Genomic DNA, 22,419 nt, shown 5'->3' on the forward strand with positions numbered 1-22,419 from the left:
CTCTAAGATGACTGGAATATTGAGAACGATGGGATTCTTACAAGGCATGTTTCTCAAGTCATCAACATTAACAACACACAAAAAGCTTTGTCATCTAAGTACTCGATCTCCCTTATGAAGAAAGACATGAAACAATTCTTTAGCACTACTTCCTTTAGTTAAACCAAGGTTTGATCAAGACCACCTTTAGTTCAGTCTCCTAGATGAAGACCCAACCAGGAAAATCTATGAACATCTCCAACAGACTACGTTCTACCATCTTCAATATGAGCAAAAATATCCATAGATAAGAGACTAAGAAAATCCGCCTTAACATTTGCCTTACTAGGGTGATGAAGAACATTCATATCAGAATCATTTAATAACTCAAGTCACCTTTTCTGGCGAAGAATTATATCCTTTTGATTGAGAACATATTGCAATATCTTGTGGTCAGTAAAGACTTCTACCTGAACACCATAAAAGGAGTGCCTCCATGTTTTAGGGTAAAAACAACTACCATTAATTCTAGGTCATTGGTAGGATAATTCTTCTCACGAATAATAAGTTTGCTTCAATAATAGGCAATAACTTTTCCATTTTTTACAAGTACACATCCTAACCTAATTTTTGAGGCATCCTATTGAACAACAAAACCACCAGCCCCTTTTTGTAAGGTTACCATTGGAGCAGAAGTAATCTATCCTTAAACTATGTAAAACTCTTTTCACATGATTCATACCATATGAAAATAGCCTTTTTTGTGTCAATGTTGTTAATAATGAAGTAATAGAAGAAAACCTCTCATCAAACCTTTTTTAATAACCAACAAAACCCATGAAACTTCAAAAATCCAAAGGGGATAGAGGTCTAGGCAAACTCCATCCGTCTTCTTAGGATTTATATCAATACCGCTACTTGAAACAGTATGGCAAAGAAAAAGCAAAAAACAAATCCGAAATTCGCATTTGTGAAACTTTGAAATGAGTTGCCGGTTATTAAGAATTTTCAACACAGTCTTTAAATGGTTGATATAATCATCAAAATTGATCGAATAAATTAATATATTATCAATGAATACAATTAAAAATATGTCATACTATTGTCTAAATTTCATATTCAATAAAACTATAAAGCGAATAGAGAATTAGTAAAACCAAGAGATATTAACAACAACTCAAAAAATGACCATATAGGGTTCTAAAGTCCATTTATGGAATATCATTTGCCTTAACCCTCAATTGGGGATAACCTGACTAATGTTTAATCTTAAAAAAGAAACCCACTCTTTGAAGTTTGTCAAACAAATAATCTATTCTTATGAGAAGATATTTTCTTACAGAAAACATTGTTCAACACTCAATAGCCTATACACATTAAGAATGACCCATCTTTTTTTCTAATAAACTTGACTTGAGCGCCACCTGGAGAGATAATCTATTAGATGAGACTCTTATCTAACTATGTTTTAATTTCTTAAGTTCTACTCGAACCATTTTGTAAGAAGAAATAGAGATAGGTTGAGTATCTTGAGAAGGTCAATACTAAAATCTATTTCTCTTTTAGGAGGAATACCATGTAGATCATATGGGAAGAGTTAGAAGGACTCATAAAAAAGGCAACCGACTCAAGAGTAGGAGTTTCAGAATCTACATCTCTCATCCTGACTAGATGATAAATGCAACCATTACAAATCATTATTCTAGCTTAAAGAAATTAAAACAAATTGTCCCTTAGGCATATAATTTCCCTCTTTCTGCTCAAAGACATGCTCATTTGGAAATGAAAACTTGATTACAAGTTATATGATCAATAGAAGAATAACATCATGCAACCATTCCATAGCAATAATAACATAAAAGTATAACATATCAAGCTTTACCAGTTTAACAAGACAAACTCTATGGGACAATGAAACATGACACTTTCTATACACCCTCTTAGCCACCATAGAAACACCAATAGGAGTAGAGAAAGAAAAGGGATCTAAAAGCACCTACATGAGAATATGAAACCTCATAGCGACCTATGGCATCAGAAAACACAAGGTAGAACTCATATTAAATAAAGCATAAACATTACTGTGGAACATTTTCATCATACTTGTTACCACATAGAGAGAACCCTCTTGCTCATATGGAGTCTTAAGTGCATAAAAATAGTTTTGATTAGGAGAATTACAACCCAAACCACTAGAACTCGATGATGGATTAGGTTGAGAGCTTTGACGATTATCTCCTTCATTCTTAGAAATTTAAGGAAAATTTATTATCTTGTGGTTCTTCTTATCACACCCAAAACAAGCATCGGAACCCGCAATACACTTGCCCTCCTACTACATCCACACTTAGCACAAGTAGGAAACAAAAAACCAGTACCATTTACTCCATGAGGATATGTGTTATGCACACTATATTTTTTGAACTTAGAAGAAACATTGAATTTAAGATTGACCCAAAAACATTTGTCAAAACATAGAACGACCGTGTCCATTAAACCTTGGATGTGACAATTACCATCCCTAGTCTTATCCCTCTTGGCCTCTATAGACTTTTTCTTAAGTTTCTCCTAGTTAATTTTATGAACATGAACCATAACACGAGATATATACATATCAGTAACAATCATGGACGTGTGATATTCCTTAACCACCGCTTCGAACACACCTAAACTAAACTTGCTCATCTTTGACCTAGAATCGACAACTAATGTAGGAGCATATCGACAAAATTGTATGAGCTTCAAAGCAAATTATTTAATATTCATGATCTCTTGATAAAGATTAATTAATTTAAGAACATTTTCCTCTCTCATCAAAAGGGTCAAGAACCTATAAAGGAAAGCAACTATAACTTTTGCCAATCTAGAGAATCCAATATTTTTAATCTTCCTTCTTTCCATTGGTTGAAACAAATTTGAGAAACACACTGATGTTGATAAGAGATCAAATCAGCCTTTTCCATATTTTAATCATCAACACCTTGTAAACCTCATGAATAAACTCTTAAGGATCTTCACCAACCATAGAACTATGAAATTCTCGCGAATTCGTTCTAGTGAAGTTTGTTACTTTAGATGTCGTTATCATAAATTAATTGATATTAACTCGTCATGTGTAATTCATGTACCACATATAACATAAATACAAATAATATAAAGGATGAGATTCATACTAAATCACATTTTGATTCCAAAGAACAATTTGAAAATCATTTTGGTGACCTCAAAAAATATAACCACATAGAAATGAGTACTTCCTAATTGGCCGTTACCAATGAACTTACAAAATATCAGGTCAATTGGAGTCTAGAAAAATATTTATTTCAACATCTATGACCAAATTCAAATTCAAGTGAATTAAACATCTTTAGGAATTAAAACAATATGACCTACATTCTTATCACATATAAATTCATGTCAAATAACCATGTGTAGTCATGTTCAAAATTTAACATAATCCTAACTAACATCATGAATGATCTTATCATATTCAAATAGAATTTTAATCTGTCAGACTATCTATTCCTATCTAGACAATTTTCATTAATACTATATAATTTCAAGTCAATCACAGATCATATAATTCATGACCACCTAAGCTATGACCAAGTTTGAAAAAATTAATTGTTTAGGCATAGTTTTATATTAAAAATTTTCATTTTCTTATAATAATTATATCATGAGCATAAGGCGCACATGTGTTCTTTCTTCGGCTAAGACACAAAACATTTTCTAATAACAAATTGTCCTCTCGATTAATACATCTTAGAATTCAAATGTTATGTTTTCCCTTTCACACCATTGAAAAACCTTATATCACTTCTTATGAATTAATTAAGCATTGCTTGTATCTCATGGTAAATCTCCATTGGTATAAATAAATATTTACCACTAGTATTCTCTTAGAACAGTATATACATGATATACATTGAAGATATTCTAATAACTCAAATAAATAGATCACTTTTGTAAATCCTATTTATAAATCATAATTATCAATTCATGCATTGAAATCTTTTTATAGATATAAAATCTATTTTTTTTCCAATAATTTCAAATTAATAGAGAACATTAGAAACAATATTCATCAAATATAAATTCTTAACTTTTACTACTTTTTTGTGAGAAGGTGCAAAATAGTGCTCACTATGTATTGGGGATTTTTTTAAAACAACAGATACATTAAGGTTTTAAAATAAATGGGTGGTGACATAAATCTTATGTATTGAGTTTAGGTGACAATTATGTGATTAATGACTAAGGATTGGGTGAAGGTGACAATTATGTGATTAACGATTAAGGATTGTGGAGTTGCCCTCAAGTATATAAGTTGATAGTTTGATCTACTGAGTTAAATGAAGGGGTAAAGGGTAATTTCACAATACATAATTTAATCAACTATTGGTGGGGATTAAATGAGGAGTTTAATGGTAAATTTACTACACCAAACCTAATTTAACCAATTTTGGTCGAAAAATATCGAGGCAAAAGAGGCAATAAAAGCTTTTTTTCCCCGCCTCTAGCCGTCGTATTCTTCCTCTTGTTCTTCTTCTACTCTCGTCTTTGCTTGCTTGCTTTCCTTTCTTCCTGCTCTCTTCATACTCCTCTTCTTCTTCTTCTTATTTTCGTAAATTGCGGGTCTTCGTTGGTTGTGCTTGTGCTTTCTTCATCTTGAATCAATTTTTTACCTAATATGTAACTGGTGGATAAAATTTCATTTTGTTCAATTGGAACTATTGCATAAGAGGTACATACCATTGTTTATGGTAGGTACAATTAATAGTTATTTAAAATCAACTATTATCATCTAATTTGTGTACCTGCATTTTTTTCAATAATTTGCATTCGCTTTTAAAACATATTCTTATATATGTTGCAACAATTGACTATTATATCATATCATAGTCATATGTAGCAACGTGTGATTAATTTTTACAACTGAATAGTGATATGTAGCAACATATGACTTACATCTCGCAACATAATAGTCATATGTAGCAACATGTGATTTATTTTCACAATAGAACAGTCATATGTAGCAACATATGACATAATCTCGCAACTGAATAGTCATATGTTGCTACATATGATATAACTAAAAACTGTATCATCAAGTTGATTTATTTTTCAAAACAGAACAGTCATACATAGCAACATATGCCTTACATCTCGCAACAGAAAGTCATATGTTGCTACATACGATATAACTAAAATATGTAGCAATATATCATTTATTTTTCACAACACAACAGCCATATGTAGTAACATATGACTTACATCTCGCAAAAAATAGTCATATGTTGCTACATATGATATAACTAAAAATTGTAGAAGCAAGCGATTTATTTTCACAACTGAACAGTGATATGTAGCAATATATGAGTTACATCTCACAAAAGAATAGTCATATGTTGCTACATATAATATCACTAAAAAATGTAGCAACATGTGATTTTATTTTTCACAATAGAACAGTCATATGTAGGAACATATGACTTACATCTCGCAACAGAATAGTTATATGTTGCTACATATGATATAACTAAAAAATGTAGCAGCATGTGGTTTATTTTTCACAACAAATGAGTCATATGTAGCAACATGTTACTTACATCTCGCAATAGAATAGTCCAATGTTGCTACACATGATATAACTAAAAAATACATCAACATGTTGATTTATTCTTCATAATAAAACAGTCATAAGTAGCAACATATTACTTACATCTCGCAACAGAATATTCATATGTTGCTACATATGATACAACTAAAAAATGTAGCAACATGTGATTTTTTTCACAATAGAACAGTCATATATAGCAACATATGACTCAAATATCGCCACTGAATAGTCATATGTTGCTACATATGCTATTTCTTCATAATTATTAATTGTTTTTTAAATTATTTTCTTCAGGTACAATGTCATTATTTGTATGGATTTATTGTCGTGGTGAATGGATTGAGAAGAAAAATCGATTCATATGGTGTTGGGAGGATACTAAAAAATGAGAAACCCTTTTAGTAGGTATGTATGTCGAAATAAACATTTTGTATTATGAGTTCTTTAATTTAGTTGTGCATAAGTCTTTATAGAACTGTAAATCGCAAGATTTTGTCATTAGTTACATTCCGCATTTTTTTATTAATTAGAAGGTTTTACCTTTTAGAATAACAGATCAATATAGTTTGAGTGTTTATTTGGGAGGAACAGAGAAAGCGACAATATTAAGAGTCTACTTCAAAAAAACTCCTATCGAGGAGGATCATATTGTAGACAAAGGCCAACAAGATATGTTTAATGATGAATTTCATTCTGCGTATATGGATTATACTGATGATTAAATTGGGATAGGTGAAGGTGTAGGTGAAAGTGAAGCTCAAGCTGAAGGGTTCAAACCTTGAGAGCATAATTCCTCGTACACCTATAGTTGGCAGCAACAATCCATGTGCTTCTAAAACTTCACATGTTAATAATGTTAGAGATTATGAAACATGATTTTATAAGGGAATGACATTCAAGAAAAAGCAAGAAGTGGAAAATTCATTGAAAATTGCTTGCTTGAAAAAATATTTTAGACTGAAAAAGGTGCTCAATTCTTGTAATATGTTTTCTTTAGATGTTCATATCCGGATTAAAATTGGTGGTTGAGGGTTGTGAAATTTTTAGGTAGTGAAAGGTTTGCCATTAGAATCTAAGAAAAGTATCACACGTGTGGTTAAGAGCATCTTACAAGTCATAATCCCATGCCATGGCAAAAGTCATAGGTAAGTACTTTGAAAAATAGGTTTCCCAATGGTAAAGGCCCTTCCACAAGAGACATGTCAAATCAACTCCGTACAAAATTGGATTGTAAGGTAAGCTATTGGAATATATATAAGGGCATGGAATGCTCAGTCCAATGTTATGGGAACACATGAGCACGGGTACGCAGTGTTTAATACGTACCGATATATGTTTGAAATTGCAAATCAAGGAAGAAAGACGACATTGTCGCTCGATGAAAATGGGTGGTTCCTGTACTTCTTTGTATCATATGCTATTTGGATAATTGTTCTTCAAGAATTGAGAAAAGTAATAGTAGTTGATGGTACATTTCTACGAAGCAAGTATGGAGGAGTTCTGCTATCGGCGGTGGCACATGATGCCCAGAATCTTATATTTCTAATGGCTTTTTGTGTCGTAGACAAGGAATGTGATGCCTCATATGAATATTTTTTTTAAAATATGAGAAGCTTTGTAGATGATATTGATGATTTGTGCATTATCTTTGATAGGAATCCTACAATTCGAAAGATGGTTTCGAGAATCTGCCCATCATCTCATTATGGTTGTTGCATGAGCCACCTTTGGCAAAATATTAGAAATAACTTTCACAATTCAAAGGCAGTGTCCCATTTTTATAAAGCAGCAATGGCGTACGATATATGTGAATTTAATGATCATTTCAATCAAATAAGAGATTTGGTACCAAAGGCCGCTGAAACTCTAACACGTATTGGATTTCACACATGGAATAGGGCATTTTGCCCAGGAAATAGATACCATCTCAATTGAGTTTATTTTTACTTTATGTGTTTTGTTTGATTTTTATCTATTGTGTAGATATAACATTATGATGTCAAACATCGCGGAATTGGTGAATGTTATGTTTGATGTTGAAAGAGTATTTCCCATTATCGTTTTATGTAATGAAATAAACAGGAGATTTGCATTGTTATTTCACAAGGGGCGTATGGAGTTGGTTCACTCTGCAAATAGATTTGTTCCTTCAATGGAAAAAGACATATCAGAGTATGTCAACACAGGAAACAAGTTGTTGGCCATCAAATCTCTAACTACAATTTCAGTGTCACTATTCATGGATATGTTGCTACTGTGGATATACAATGAAGAATTTGTACTTGTAGAATTTTTGATTTTGACAAACAACCTTGTCCACATGTCATGGCAGCGATTTGATCCCAACATGGTGATGATTTTTGAAATCTGATTTACTTGTACTCCTCTCCATATTATTTTGTGGAAAAAAACATAATGCCATATTGTCAGGAAATTCGCTCGGTGCCAACTAAAGATCTCTGATTTTCCATTCGGATATCACATAGATAGAAATACCTTCTCTATATGTTGATCCAAGTAAACCCCGAAGAACGACATATAAGAGACGGCATTGAGTTAATGAATCATTTCAAACAAGAAAAAAAAAGTGTTCAGTATGTAGGGACTTTGGCCACAAAAAAAACTATATGCCAAATTGAAATTCTCATAAGTTTTAAGCATTGTGTTGTTGAATTTTAATGAATGTTCTTTTTTATTTGAGGATAGTATCTGTTATATAATCTTATTTAGAAATGCCCAAATGCGTGATTTGTTTCTCTTCTTTGTTTCTGTGTCAACACATGTCAAATGTTTTTATAGGATATACTAGATGTGGCAACATACTAAACAAATGTTTCTACAGGCGAATCATCTATAGCAACATATGACTCAAATTTTGCTGCATATAATAATCTGTAGCAACATATGACTCAAATATTGTGACAGATGAATATTGCGATATACGCATCACTTGTAGAAACATTTTACTCAAATGTTGCTACATATAATTATCTGTAGCAACGTCTACTATTAAATAATGATTATGTGGGATTGTGCTTTTAGATATATTATATGTGAAAACATATTCAATAAATTTTTCTGAAGACGAATCAGCTGTAGCAACATATGCCACGTGTTGTGACGGACGAATGTTGCGACATATAATCATCTGTAGCAACATATAACTCAAATAACGCTACATATAATCACCTGTAGCAATATATACTTTTAAATAATAATTACCAAAGTTCTTTTAGAAATATTAGATGTGGCAACATATGCAATTAATATTGCTACAGACGAATCAACTATAGAAACATATGTTGTGACGGACGAATGTTGATACATATAATCATCTGTGGCAATATATAGTTTTAAATAATGATTATGTGGGACTGTGATTTTAGATATATTAGATGTGGAAACATATGCAATAGCTGTTGCTACTGACGAATAAAAATATACAATTAATAATTATGACTCTTCAATTCACTCTGTTGAAACGTTATGTCTTGCAATATTGCAAAATTGTTGGCCTTTATAAGAACACAAGAAGGGAGAGATAAGTCAAAAGTTGTATTCTCTTCTTCTCTTCTTTTTCATTCTAAAAAATGGCTTCAATTAGTTTAAACCTCTTCTAATCCATTTCGACTGAACTAGTAATTCTTATCATTAAAAGGGTTTCTTCCTACTCTAGAAGATTTAATTACTGTTAAATTATGTTCTAGGTTCCTCAATGAAGTTGGTAATGAACATTATGTATATCAGAAGGTTACATTGTCCAGTTTTCCCACTGAACCTACATGAACGACGAATAAATATGTCATGTCTTTCATGAATATTTACATAGCATTGGAGAACTTAGCATCCTTATACAAAAAAGGCGTGGTAATTTTACTATTTTTAGTTCTTTTTTACCTTGCATCAATTTATTTTGTAATCTTAATGTTTGGTTTCTTTTATAGTTGAATTTTTCAATCGTAATGATGCAATTGCATTAAGAATGGTTAAAAAAAAGTAGCAGAAGGTGGCTACGGAGGTGAGGATATGTGCTTGCCGAAATTTTAATATTTGAAGGCGGTATTTCCATGAGGGAAGACTTGATGTACATTGACAACATGAAAAAAATATGCCAGTAATAGTGAGAAGATGTTGACACCATCTGCAGCGCATTTTAAATCGATTGTGGGTGCAATAACCTAATATTTTGGGTGTAAGACCCATTGGTTGCACTATGCATCAACCCCAACAAAAATGCCCGCAGGATTGGTTAGCCCAGAGGAAGTGACGCTGAAGTCCATATTTGTTGCGAATTGTGTATTTGTGATTCAGAAAAAGATTATCTAGTTAAATTTCTTCCGCATACCACTGTGTGGGAATAGATTAATTTAATTTGTGTTGAAGATGATGTTGATTTTATTATTTTTTGTATTTATTATTAAATTATATATGTGGCAACATATTATATTACATATGGTTAAAATGTTGCCTTCACTTGTTTCGTACTTTTTTCGAATTATGATATAACAAATTATATAATTGAATTAGTTTTCCATAGCCACCGAGTTTGATAAAATCAACCTCCAAGTAAAAAGTAATTCCCATTTTAGTAAAGGCCTGTCGAACAGATCCAAACGATGGATTTCCAATTGAACGAAGGCTCCTCAGTCCAGATTGTCGTTTGGTCCGACAACAACTAACTTAGTTGTCTTGTGGTCTTTTCCCACTTTTTTTAACCCTAAGATACTTTGTTTTTACCCTAAATAAATAGATTTTAGTCAGTCTAAGCTTAGAAACATAATAAAATTTACTTAAGTAAAAATAATAAATCAAAACATAGAAAATTAGAAGTAAGAAAGGGTAAAAAGGCGAAGAACCCTGTTTCAAAAACACAACAAGGTTCCAGCATTTCCAGCCCTAAAATCTAAATATTTCTCCATGGATTTCGTCACCAGGTATGTGGGATTTCACTAATGAGTTACTTTCATACATTGGATCCCTAATTTTCAGTTAGATTCTTGATTCCCATAACATGATTATGTGTAGGGTTTCTAGAACATAAACAAAATTTCACGAAGTAATCAGTTATATGTTCCAAATCAGATTATCATGTTTTTACTCAGATTATTTCATGAATTTAAAAAACCTAGATATGTATTTCTTTAGTTCTTTAATTACACATGCTAGGTTAGATGTTTCAGTAACTTCAGATATACATGCCTTAGTTATAAATTCATAATTACCAGATTAATTGTTGCATTCTCAGTTTACATTTTCAGTTTTGAGCTATCTAGTATTTACATAAATTCAGTCATAATGTCTTATTCACTATATTTATTGGGAGTGGGAAATCAGTTTCGTGATCATACCAACATGCCTTTATAGCTCTGGCAGGGTTTATTGGGTCCTCTTGATGGGGTGTATACATCGGAATCCATATTTAGCTCTCTAATGCATTGACCATATTTACAGTTCAGTTATTATTCTGTCTGATCATGTTATAAGTTTTGTAATTGTATCCAGTGAGCTTATAATTGAGTATGTCATGTTCAGATTATTATACTTGCTTTTGTGCTTGTTTAGTTATGTTTTATTTAAGCTTTACTCTATCCTACATGCTCAATACCTTCAATTACTGATGCATAGGTGCGCTACATATTCTCGTGATGTAGGTTTAGGTTCTCAACATAAAGATCACGCATAGATCGATTCCCGATTTCCAGTTCATCAAATTCAGTGGTGAGTTCTCATTCTACTGGGAAAATAGTCATGAGTTTCTTTTCAATCTGCTAATCATTTAGTTACAGTTTTCTTTAGAATTAGTTTGGGCTTGTCCCTACATTTCTAGTAAACTTAGAGGCTATTTTCAAAGATGCTTAGTTTCAGCGTTGTATTAACTAAATATTTCCTTTTTATTAAACCCATTGTTTTCAAATATCTCAGTTATAAAATATGGGTATTATCCAAACTTTCACTTTAAATTATGACTTATATTCCGCATTCTGTTTATTATCTTTAGTATATTCATGATCATGACACCATTGTTATCTTGGGATCAGTTTGGGTCCTATGTTCTGTGTCCGCGCCTTGGGTATCTTGGGGCGTAACACTTATATTCAAATTATGTGAGTATAAGCCGACATAACAAACTCTTAAGAATAACCCAAGGGGAGCATACAAATAAGAATGGGAATCGTTTGTGATAGAACATTTTTCTTCTGAATGTTTTAAGGTATGTATAGTACTTATGTTTATTACTAGGAAATAAACTTGAAGCTTGTTCAGGAATGAGACACCTTATGTTTTAATAATTTTGTTATAACAATTCATATGATGTTTTTCATTTTAAAAATACTTTCCAGAAAAATAGGAATGCAAAAAAACAATATAAACAGAAGATGCTCCATCATATTGGTAGCAAACCTATTCGAGAGATTATTTATGAATAGATGTTGTTAAAAATTATTTTCCTTTACTGATTATTACAAGGTTTTTCTTATTTTACTTGTTTGAATTTGATGTAAAGGGTGGGAAAGATGGAAATCCAACAGATTTGTCGACTATTTTCTTTGAGATCTGTAAGAAAGATAACAAGTTTGTGGAATATGAAAAAATTGAAAAACATGTCTATTTGGTGAAATGAGTAAGTTCTTAAAAAAAAATTGTGGTGTTTTGATTGAAAATGTACTTTTAAATATTTTGTTTGCTCAACTTGAGGAAATAGTCCAAGAATATCCTTCCCCATCTATTATAGAGATTGTTGAAAAATGTTGTGGACTACAAACTCGTAGCCATGTGTTTTGATTTGGTGGTTGAGTAAAGTCAAAAGATTTGAAAGGTGGGACTTCTTCAAATGCTGAAATATTGTCCACTCTATGTTCAACTCGAGATGATAAAAAATTCTTGATTGAGGAAAACAAATCCTTGAATGATGTCTTGTATACCTTAGAAGATGCGATGAAATAAACATTGAAATAAAAGAAATCTTTGCTGCGGAACAATCATCTTCCAGCAGAATGACAATTGTATTTCTTTTGACCATTTAAGTAACAATATACACGACTTGATTTTATTATATGAAGGATTTTCATTCCTCAGATGATAGATCTGCCTCATAGTCTCTATGAATTTCTCATCCTCTACTATCTGTTGAATAAATGTTCTTTTTCAAGACTTTAGTTTATATTGCTATTCTTGTCCAACTAACTTCTTCTTAAATGGTCTCTGTGGTTGTGGCTGTAGATATTTACAATTAGATAGGTTAGGTAGGTATTTCCAATCAGATTAAGACATTCAGCAGTAGGACTTTGACTTTCGCTCTACAACTGGCCCAATATTTTCATGTATTATCCATCAGCACATCATTTTCATTGCTTGTTAAAAAACTAATCTTGGTTTTGATCAAATTCATATTTATTGCTGCCACTTTTGTAATTACTCTTTGCAGTATCCATGTTATCGAGTTCTTCCATGTTCTTTTTCCCGGTTCCATTGACCTATTCTTGCATGCCTCTCATTAATGCCATCCCTAATTGAAATTCGGTCTCTCCTGCCACCGGGACTCCTAATTGGATCCCTGTTGTGGTTAGGATTGTACTTCTGTTCACCCTTCTCAAAAATCTCAGAATGATGATACGATTCACTATACTTTTTTATATGACTCTTGTGATAGCGGTCTTCATAGTTGAGATGCCTCAAAGGACTTTTGCTCATGCTTATGCTATGCCTTCTCCTAAACCTTCCAAAGAAAATACGTCGCAACCTGTTTATCTTTTTATGGTGCATAAAGTTGCAATATTCACGTTAAAATTCCTTGTGGTTTCTTATTAACAGTGACTATAGCCGAGATTGTTTGAGATTCAAATTTTTTCTGCATCTAAAATAGTATCGTCGGTCTCAACTGTAATAATTACGTAAAACATCATAAAAAAGTTTTTGTTTGCAGAAAATGTATTTTCTTTTTTTATTCATTCGGATATTAAAATTGAAGATATTAACTACATTGGATGTTAAGAAATCATTGTAGTGAAAAAAGGTTACAAATGTCCTTTACAATGACTATAAATGAGTCACTGAACTGGGTAAAGTCATCACTAACACTAGAAAAAATGCTCGAATAACAACCAGAAACAGATGCTCTCTAGGTTTTTTCAACTCCCTCAACAGCGTACAACTACAAATGTCTTTCCTTTTTCTGCTACCTTTTCAAGGAGAATCAGGTGTTTGATACATTCTTAAGAGGAAAATAGTAGGATTAATAGTGGGTTTCGTGTGGTACCTTGTCATTTAGTTCCAGCGGATATTTATTCTACACTAGAGACTTCTGCCCTATTTTATTTCGTTGATTGCAGTTGTTCTTGCCCAACTTATGTTTCATTTTGTTCTTCTCCAAAGCTATTGTGTTCATTTTTTTTATTTTCTGTCAGATGTAATATATTTAGTTGTAAATCTTTAATATCGATATGACATTCTCGGTAAAAGCATCTCCAATTTATTAGAAAGGATTTTTTTCTTATTTTCTCGCTGGTTTTGTTGATGTTTCTTAATAACACTCTATGTAAAATGGAACTTTTATTCTTTTTCCTAGTTTTTGTTTATTCTTGTGTTCAAGATATAGGTTGTGAAGAAGGTGGATGCGGTAACTATTAGTTTTCTACAAATTTAATGCAAAATTGATGTTATTCTAACTAAGATGTTAATTATGTGTTTTTATTAAAAAAAAATTGAAACAAATGTCAATGATGTCAACTAGTTTATTGTAATGAACTACTTACATACCATATGTCTCGTTGTCTCTTTCTCTTCCATATATTATTATATTTGTAGTTAAATTTTTAGTAGCCATTCTATATTTGTTGAAATGTATTGTGGTAAAACTAGAACAAGAATTATTGTTTGTCTTTCAAGGCAAAGCTTTGACCATGCTTGTTGCTCGTCTCTGATACTATTCTAGGGACGGGGTCGTTGATAGTCACCAAATGTATTCTATGTCAAGGTTGTTAAGTCGCTTAGTGTATTTATAAGACAAGATAATATTCCTATTTAAAGCAATTCAAAGGAAAGGCCTTTAACGATCTCGAGGGATTACTAAGACAAGATAAGTAGCATCTCTTAACATGATTACATCTAGTTTTTGTTGGCCGTTATAGTGTTTTAACGACCTAAAAAACATATTTCCAAAGTATATTTGGTCGATTTGACCAAAATTAACGTCCCTAAAGGTACTTTGTGACCAGTTTGGATCCTCGTCTCCAAAAACATTAGCGACAGACTTTTTATTCTTGTCATTGTTGAGCGATAGTGAAGGATACGTTTAGGATGCGCATCATCAAGACTTTTCAAGTCTCAAATGCTTATCTGGGACCATATTTCCCCTTCTTCGAGAATGTTTTTCTTGTATTTTACTAGGTATAATAGTGTTAGGTCCATATATCATGTCATTGCTATAGCTGAAAAATCTGCAGCGAGAGGTCTTGGTTGAGGTAGAGATAGAATAAGATCTAGATATCGAGGTCGTGGGAGAGTAGCGTCTACTTTCAATGAGGAACTGATTGGTAATTTTCCTATGAATAAGAACCCTTTTTCACATAATCTGGATCAAAAAGAGGATACAGAGGAAAATGAACAAGAGGAAGAAGTGACAGCAAAAACTACGGTTATTCCTCCTATTGATCCATTGTTAGCTCACAAGAAAATATTGTTCTTTGAAGGGTTGTGTAGTCATGGAGTGGTTCCATATTGTAAACCAAATAGAGCTCCCGCAAATCCCTTATTCTAGAATTGTTCCTATGACGGGTGGAATTTAGGTACCGATGCATTCTTTCATTCTTTGTTGTGTTCTGTTATGATTGGGAACAAGCATGATATATTGACTAAGTTTCTAAAGCTTAAACCCCCGTTACTTCATGGTTCTTAGACGGAAGATGCATATAAGTTTTTATTAGGCTGTTATGGAAGGCTATATAAATTGGGTGTTTTTCACAAACATGTAGTTGAGTTCGTGTATTTCCGACATCAGGGTGAGGCGAAGAAGAGGTGGAGGGCTTATATGGAGTGCTGATCTTCTACATTACCTCTACTTACTTGGACATAATTTCATGCTTTATTTCTATAAACGTATGTGCCTAGTACATAGACGGATGTCAAGAAGGATGAGTTAATGCTGTTAGACCAAGGTGGTATCTCATTGGCTGCTTATGAGGCCAAGTTTCATATTTTATCCTAATACGATATGAAATTGGTCACTAAAGAGGACGAGAGGATCTAGTTCTTTATTAGACGTTTAAATTTTGACTTGCAAGTATTATACTTCCATATGAAACCTTTAGGGAGGAGTTATAATGAGGTGAAAGACTATGTTAGAAGTAAAGAGGTAATGCAAGAAATTTATGTAATGGCTTAGGAAAAAATGGGAAAAAATTTGGGTACTTTCAAGTCTCTTGCTCTAAGAGTTCTGGAAGGCCAACACATTCGGCCAAGACAATTCAGTCTGATATGCCCGCCTCTTTAAGTAACTACTCAGGAACTCCATCTCCTAATTTTCAAAATAGTAAAATGGCATCATTGTGATGGGCAACAGAGTATCTTGTGATCATTTCTTGTACAACTGTGTGAACATGGAAACAAGAGAAGATATACCCCAATCCACGTGTTTTTGAGTTCACACAAAAGCCTTATAGAGTAGTTGTGCCCGTGTGAAATGGTAATAATTGTAGAAGACTTCCACAAGGTGGGCAAGAAGGTCATTAGAGAGTCCGTAGAGGTCGAGAAAATAGTAATCATAATGTAGGTCCGACTAATGTGTAACCAGCCAGGGAGATGGATCGTATTTATGATAGAAATAAATGATATGTTTTTCCAGTAAAAAAGGAGGCAGAGGCTTCCGACGTTCTGATCAGAGATACTATTATTTTGCTTTACAAGATGTCTAATATGTAATTTGATCTGAATTCCACTTATTCTTATGTATCTGTATGATTTTCCTCCTAGTTTGATACAATATATGATATTCTTGATGCTCTAATTAATGTTTCTACCAATGATGGATCATCAGTCATAGTCACCCATATTTATCGTGTTTGTCCTATCATGTTTATGGGTTTTCAGATTTGGGTGATTTGGTTATTTTGGATATGATTGACTTATACATGATCTTAAGCATGACTTGGTTGTCCCAATCTTATGTTGTGATTAATTGTAATACTAAATTGTAATTCTAGAAATTCCAGGAAGGGAAAAATTATAGTGGGAAGTGGTTTACAACCCTAAGCAAGCTTGGATTATATCGTCCAGTCGGGCTAGTAAATTAGTAAAGAAAGGTTGTTTGACTTATTTTTCTCATATTAGGAATGTTGAGATTGCGGCACCACCCATCCGGTCCATTCTTATGATGTTTGAATTTGGTGAAATGTTTCCTAATAACTTGACTTGTATGACTCTGGATAGGGATAAAATTTTTTGAATTGATTTAGAGACTAGTACACTCCCCATTTCTATCTCTCCATATCACATGGCTCAGGAGAAATTAAGAGAGCTTAAGTCTCAAATTCAAGATCTTCATTAGAAGGGATTTATTTTCCTTAGTTCTTCCAAATGGGGTGCTCAAGTTTTGTTTTATAAGAGAAAAAATTTGTAGCACGATAATATATAGATTTACGATAATTAACTAGAGTCTCTATTCAAAATAAGTATTATTTGCCTCGGATAGGTGATCTCTTTGACCAAGTGCAAGGGGAGGAGTTCTTCTATAAGATTGATCAAAAGTCCGGTTACCATCAAAATGAAAATTAGATCTAAAGATGTATCTAAGACGACATTTAGACTTCACTATCAGCATTATGAGTGTTTGGTTATGTCTTTTAGTTTCACCAATGAGACCGCAACTTTCATGAGTTCGATGAATGTGGATTAAAGCCATTTCATGATTTCTTTGTGATAGTGTTTATTCATGAGAGTTTTGTTAATTCAAAAAATAAAGAATAGCATAGGTACTATTTAAGGTGTTGTTGGGAAGCAAAAGTTATATCCTAAATTTTCTATATGTGATTATGACATGTAGAGTAAAAATAAGAGGCAATGTTTTATCCTCAAAAGATTGAGTCGGTTAAGAATTGGGTTTAGCCTAGTTCTGTAATAGAAGTCAGGAGTTTTGTGGGACTCGCTAGCTTGTCATCGATTTGCGAAGAATTTGGCTTCAATTGGCACTTATCTGACTAATTTTACAAAAAACGGAAACCAATTTGAATGGACTAAAAAATGTAATGAGATCTTTCAAAATCTCACTACTGTTTTGACCAACAGACTTATCCTAGTTTTACTAGTGGATGGTAAGATTTTTATAGTTTATTTGATGCTTCTAATTCTTGATTTGTTTTTGTGTTGATACAGTATAAGAATGTCATAGCCTATGTGTTGCGCCAATTGAAGGTGCATGAGAGAAATTATCCAACCCATATTTTGATCTTCATGCATTTGTATTTGTTCATAAGATATAGCGGCACTATCTTTACTATTTTAAGTATGAAGTATTTACTGATCATCATAGTTTAGAGAATGAATTCACTCAAAAGGATGTAAAGTTATGACAAGAAATACGAACGGAGTTGCTGAAGGATATTGATGTTACCATTCAATACATCCTAGTGACGCTAATGTGGTGGCAGATGATTTGAGTCAAAAAGTTGTATTTATGGGTAGTTTAGGTTGATTGATTGTAATGAAATTTAGGTTCAGAGTCTTAATTAAGTTAAGTTGGGCATTTGAGAAAGAGGCGGTGTATTAGTGAGCATTGAAGTTAAGGCCATGTTTACTGAAGATGTCAAGGTCGAACAATCTTAGAATCAATGTTTGATCAAAGTCAAGGAGAAAATTGTGATAAGTAAAGTACAAGAGGCCACTCTTGATGCGGATGGTATACACAGTGTAAGGGAAGAATATGTGTTCCGCAAGTTGATGACTCGATTCAAAAATTGTTGGCAGAGTCTCATGGTTGTCAATATTCTATTCATCCAGGTGTGACCAAGGTATATAGAGATCTGAAATCAATTAATTGGTGGTCGGGCATGCAGAAGGACATAAAGGAGTTTGTGCCTAAGTGTAAAATTGTCAACAAGTGAAGTATGAGGATAAAAGTTAGCAGGTTTACTTTAAAAAATGTCAGCTCTTGAATGGATGTGGTAACGAATAGCTATGGTTTTTGTGGTTGTTCATCGCAGTACATTTGTGGAAGTTCAATTCTATTTTTGTAGTTGTTGATAGATTGACCAAATCATCCCATTTTATTCCAATAAGAATAGATTATAATACTGAGCAACTAACTAAGATTTATATGAAAGGGATAGTAACGGTGCAGGTATGCCCCTTGATATGATCTCATATCATGGTACTTAATTTAGTTCAATGTTTCGGTTTGAATTGCATGATGAAATAAGAACACAACTCACTTTTCGTACAACCTTTTATCTACAAATGGATGGAAAATCTAATAGGACTATTCATGTTTTGAAAGATATGTTGCGAGCATGTATAATTCATTTCGAAGGGCATTGGGATAAATTCATACATCTGTGTAAGTTCTCCTGCAATAATTGTTATCACTCAAATATAAATATGACACAATTTGAGGAATGATATGGGATGTAGATCACCTATAGGCTGGTTTGAGATTGAGTTGTGAAACCTTTAAGGGTATTCAAACAAAACTTCTAGCAGCCCATAGTAGATAGAGAAAGTATGTAGATAATATGACAAGAGACATAGAGTTTTATACTAGTAAGAACGTTCTTCATAAGGTATCACCCATGAAAAAGGGTGATGAGATTTGGTAAGAAGGGTAAGTTAAGTCCATGATATATTGATCTTGGCCGGTGGTGTATAGATTTTCTCTACCCCCTAACATATCTGGTTTTCATCCAATATTCCATATGTCTATATTGAAGAGATATAAGGCTGACGGAAAATATATCATTAAGTGGGACTCAATTGTATTGGACAAAGACCGTCCATATAAGGATGAACTGATTTCTTTTCTTGATTGTGATATGCATAAGTTCATGGCCAAGGAGTTTAAGTCAGTGAAAGTTCAGTGGAAGTGTCACATTTGGGTAGCACCCCTTAGACGTAACTGGCGTTGTTAGCCCTCGAAGAAAACTAAGACTAGTATCTTTTCTTACATCATCAAATTCATAGGTTAAAAATGCGGAAAATTTAAAACTTTTCTTGTATCTATCATGAGATTTACATAGACCTCTTGCATACACATAATATATATTCATATGAAATATACATAGACCCTTCGTAGTAGAAAATTACACAGTCTTCTACTTTTACGACACATATAAATATATGAGATTTAACATAGTCTTAAAATAGATATCTCATCTAATAACCACCAAAAGAAGATTATAACAATTGGGCATAGCCCATACATCAATAAAATAAGAGCCACATATAGGCTATATAATCTTTAGTTCTCAAATGAAAGGAAATGAACAAGGTGTCTTTAAGACTAATCAACATTTAATGATAGAAAGTTGAATTGTCCTCAAAGTACTGAGGACCTACCCAAATTGGAGAATGAGGATACAAGTCTTTCTTAAAAAACCATCACGAACCCTTCAACGGCCGGAACCTAAAAATGTTGGGGAAAAAGGGAGAAATAGGTTTAGAACATCACTTGTACTAAGTATGAGACCATATGAACATAGAAATCAAGCTAAAAAGGGACATTTCATTAAAGCATGCAAAATTACTTTGAAATGTATTATTCACATTCAAGAACCAATACAATTCAATCATACATATTCATTAAGTTAAGACCATGTACATAACAAGACCAACAATACTATGTCTGGTAAAGTTAACATGCACATTAACATAATTGAGCACATAATCAAGAAAACTCTATCATCAAGTTGTATTATCAACAAGCATGTATAAGAGTTCATAACATCATAAACTAAGCAAGAACATTACTCATGAACCCTCACAAGGTCCACTAGTGCAATGACTAAGAGAATCCCTATAACCTCACTCCAATCATGCTAACCTTACAAGAACCATAAATAGTGTCCAACTTCACATAGCATATCATTAAGAGTACATAACATTATAATTTAGTAATAAAGACCAATCACGTGTTCATAAGTCAAACCATCATCACATAGTGTCATTAACATGTAAAATCATCATATACATATCATTTACAATTTTAAGCATATACATACATGGAAACATCTTTCTAAGACTTACCTCAGGGATAACTAGTGCAATGTATAGGTAGAGTCTCATAGCCCTTCCTAGACCAAGCTATAGGTCATCCTAGTTAGATTTCACTTTATTACTTTATTTTACCTTTTGGGAACATCTTGCCTTAACCGACATAGACCACATGAGCTAATGTGGAATCCGGTATCATGGAACCCTACACTAAAATAAGGTGAATTACTTGCCAAGGTGAAACATGAACATAGCTTCTACAAGGATCCACTAGGTAGTATTCCTATGGGGGCGACATAGTTCAAAAACTAGTAGATGTAATTGGGAACCCATGTATGCTACAAGCATTATAGTCTCGTATCTCATGAGTAAATTAGTTATACTACCATCCATATGTGGGAAGGGACACTCCTTACTCTAGTTCATTCAGTGCTAAGCTAGAGTCCCTTTTGAAATGTCTTTAATGCATTCATTAATGATCATAGCTTATGTAGGTCATAGGGTCTATCCCTTATATAATCATCATCATATCTCAATAAGAATTGAAATAGAATTTTAATTTCATTACAATTTATACAGTTGAGGTTAGCATATTTACATAATCACAACATGATAAGGCACATTGGTAAGTTATCACCATCCTTATAACATTTAAATCTTAGATAACAACTCAAAAACCATAATTGAAGACATTCCAATTCAATATCATATCAACCCTATCAATCTTAAAATATGGTATATTTCAATATAACATCAATACTTAATCACAAGTAGTAATAATTGAAGTAAAGAATCGAGATCACAAGACTATCCCCAATCTCTTTCACAAGCCATCATCAAGGTATTCCCATCAACCATCCAATTCAACCCAAAAATGGTGTAATATCATCACACAATAGTAACCAACATAAGAATAATTTTAATTGAAATCACTACACAACAACCAATCACTAATTCATAGCTTCCGGTTAGAGACTTAGGTGAAATTCATTATCTACTTCACTGCCTAAGTTAGTTATTCAAGAACTAGCATAATTCTATTACAAAATATAAGAATCTACTCATATAAATTGGCATAATAACAACATATAATAGTAAATCACATATTAACTAAGCATATTATATCAACACAAGATACTTCAATTCAAGATCACAACCTAGTGTTAAGGGGGAAAGGTCATCTTCTACAAAGTAGGTCAATTCATCAAGAAGTAGTATAATGCAAGCATAGTACTTGTTAATCTACTCATAATAACCAAAATGAATCATAAACCAAGCAATTTACAAGATCAATTTCGTAATAGAATAAAATTCACTTGAATTTTATATTTTTGAAATCAACTTAGTAGAGCCTATTGGGAAAAAAGATCACGAATGTTAATCAAATCCCACACTATACTAATATATTTTGTTTGATGGATAAAATAACCCTCCTTGCATCCCTAGATCCCTCCTTTCTAGGTCTTCTATGGAGTTTATATGGGAGAGAGAAAGAAGAGAGAAGGAAGAAAAATTGGGTTTTTGGGAATTATGAGAGTTAGGCTTAGTTTAATTAACTAAGTCTTTATATTCAAGTCCTTATTTAAATTAATTGAAACTACCTAACCCTTAATTAAATAAAT

Source organism: Solanum lycopersicum, chromosome 4 (genome assembly GCF_036512215.1).
Source record: "Solanum lycopersicum chromosome 4, SLM_r2.1".
Lineage (NCBI taxonomy): Eukaryota > Viridiplantae > Streptophyta > Magnoliopsida > Solanales > Solanaceae > Solanum > Solanum lycopersicum.